At 30.3% G+C, this 2,950-nt stretch overlaps 1 protein-coding gene across 4 annotated transcripts in view; it reads right to left on the bottom strand.

Moving 5' to 3' along the window:
* The window catches only part of LOC109207947 (60S ribosomal protein L6, mitochondrial-like), a 2,151-nt gene extending 1,897 nt beyond the window's left edge, over positions 1-254 (bottom strand). For 3 of the 4 annotated variants that reach the window (XM_019370944.1, XM_019370946.1, XM_019370945.1), the window contains exon 1: positions 144-254. The gene's annotated coding sequence lies outside the window, so the exon portion shown is untranslated. The remainder of the gene's footprint in view (positions 1-143) is intronic. The other variant, XM_019370943.1, reaches the window with a different exon arrangement.
* Positions 255-2,950: the final 2,696 nt, after the last annotated feature.

Genomic DNA, 2,950 nt, shown 5'->3' with positions numbered 1-2,950 from the left:
CGACATTACCCTCCCCCCCCCCCCCCCAAAAAAAAAAAAAATTACATATATCTCTGCCACAAAAGGAGCCTAAGCAATCCCACAAAAAGAGAAACTAGTAGGGATGAGAACAATTGCGTAACAAGCATGCTTTGAAATGTTACCTTAGTCAACCAAAGGTCCACCGGAGATCTACAGTTCACCGGTCAGTGGAGCGTTCCGAGGACTCTGCCGTGCAATGGAGAAAGCGAACACGAGAAACATTGAAATGGGCCTATATTATTTTTGGAAAATAGAGTTGGGCCTATACTACTGCATGACAGCCCACTTAAAAATACCACCTTTATACCACATAGGAAACCTTTTTACCCTACATGTTTAAAGTTTGAGTAAATTACACTTAGTATACCGAAATATCAATCATATACCATACTTAATTAATGATCTAATTAATGGGCTATTTTTACTCCTTAATTAAAGGTATCCATATCTAATTAATGTGCAGTTTTTACTCCTTAATTAAAGGTATCCATATATCCTACGTTTCTCTCTCCTAACCCCTCACCCCCACCCACGTTTTTACCCATACCCCACATTCTTTTTACCATTTTTCCCTCTTCTGTAACCAAACAAAATTCCACCAAAATGACCCCAAAATAAGCTAAACATTCCACCCCAAATTCTCTGGAAACTTTCCGTCAATCTCTCCCTTCTTTGAATCGTTTCTTCCTTTCATTTTTTTTCCTATCTTATTCTCTTACTATAATTCTTCTCCTCCGCCAACATTTTTTTTCAACATAAATTGTAGTTTAATTGTAGTATAAATATAGTAATTTTGTAGATACTCTTAAAAATAATACAGCTTTATACAATACTTAAACTGATTTGTAGTTTAATTGTAGTTTTTTTGAAGAAATTTTGTAGACGAAGAGAAAATTTTATAGTCAATATTTTTTCCAACATAGATTGTAGTTTAATTGTAGAATAAATGTAGTAACTTTGTAGATACCCTTAAAAACAGTACAACTTTATACAATACTAAAACTGATTTGTAGTTTTTTTGTAGAAATGTTGTAGATGAGACCCATTTTTTAATGTACAATCAATTAATAGTAATTTTGTAGATACTCTTACAAACAATACAATTTTATACAATACTTAAACTGATTTATAGTTTATTTGTAGTTTTTTTGAAGAAATTTTGTAGATGAAGAGAAAATTTTGTAGTCAACATTTTTGTTTCAACATAGATTGTAGTTTAATTGTAGTATAAATGTAGTAACTTTGTAGATACCCTTAAAAACAGTACAACTTTATACAATACTAAAACTGATTTGTAGTTTTTTTGTAGAAATTTTGTAGATGAGACACATTTTTTAAAATCAGATTTTTCCCATTCAATTGTAGCATGATTGGGATTTTGAATTCTCATCTACCACAATGGCATTAACTTCAAAATCTCTAAATCCGCCATAGTTATCCCAAATCCCATTAAAATTGTAGCATGATTGCGATTTGGACATGATTTCTTGTTGTTGTTGATGTTTTTTTGGATTTCTATATTGAGAGAAGAAAAGTTGAAGAACAGATATATATGAGCGACAATTTGAGAGAAGAAACGACGAAAAACAGATTTTATCAACTTTGAGTTGTTGAAACTCGAAAATTTGAATTCTACAATTTGAATTCAGTTCGTCCAATCTGTTCGTAGTTGAATCTGTTCGTAATTTTTGTAACTGTTCGTTCTTTTTTTCTCTCGAGAATTTGAATTGTAGTTCTGGAGAAAAATACGCAGATGAGAAATCTCCTTTCCCTTTTAAAAATTGAATTTAATGTAGAATCAATTAATACCAAGATTCTCTCCTTAATTTTAGCACGTTTTATGGAATATTCTGCCCTTTTAATACCTAATAGAAGAATGGTACAAAATTTGTAGGTAAAACGTGGACTGGGCGGGTAATTTACATACTATACACATTTTTGGTAATAAAGTTTCATATATGGTATAGATAAGAAAAAATTCCTATTTAGAGAAAGAATTTTCAGAAACCATTATTGTTTAGTGGAAATTTTACCTCCTATAGCAAAGGTATACATCCTATTTATTATAAATTAAAATTATTTTAAATATTATTTTCTATAGCTATCTTTTATATTTTATATCAAAATAGGTATTTATGGTATATACTACTATTGAGACATGAAATATGCTATTTATGTTTTTACTCTCTCTTTCTTTTAATTAACACAAGATTCTCTCCAAGTTTTTTTCTTCTTTCTCTCTCTTCCTTCTCTCTCTTTCTTTCAATTGACATACGATTCTCTCTCAGAATCCCAATAATTTTTTTTTTCTTTCTCTCTCTTCCTTCTCTCTCTGTTCGAGCAGAATACCTGCTTAGTTTATACGCCGGATATTGTAATGGATTTGTACTGCTTAGTTTATATGTCGTATATTTGCAATGGATTTGTACTGCAATATTAGAAAGAAAGAGACCGTGGCTTTCTTCTGCGTCGGATATTGCAATGGATTCCTCTACACGGGTACTGCAATATTTTTTACGTCGGAGAAGATTTGAGGGCCGGGGTTTTTGTTCGTCTCCATTTTAGTTTTAATACAATATATACAATATTTTTCTTGGTCGGAAAACGCCATATCCGATGAATTTTTTTCCTTCTTTGCTATTTAGTCACATACAAACACATTATATTCTGTACAAATTCACTCAAATACATTGTATTTTTGTATAAATATATTGTATTTTGCATGTATTTATGTATTTTGAAGGTTTGTATTTTTTTTAATACAGCCGAATACACCTGTATTCATGCATGAATACATGATATAAACATTGAAATACACTGAATACAAACATTAAATTAGAACATAATATAAATAGTGAATACATTTAATTTTAAAATACAGTAAAATACACTGCATACAAATAGAAATACAATGAATACAACCAATGAA

This window comes from Nicotiana attenuata, unplaced genomic scaffold (genome assembly GCF_001879085.1).
Source record: "Nicotiana attenuata strain UT unplaced genomic scaffold, NIATTr2, whole genome shotgun sequence".
In the NCBI taxonomy this organism is placed as follows: Eukaryota; Viridiplantae; Streptophyta; class Magnoliopsida; order Solanales; family Solanaceae; genus Nicotiana; species Nicotiana attenuata.
The sequence above is the reverse complement of the archived record's forward strand: the minus strand, read 5'-3'. Positions and strand labels throughout refer to the sequence as shown.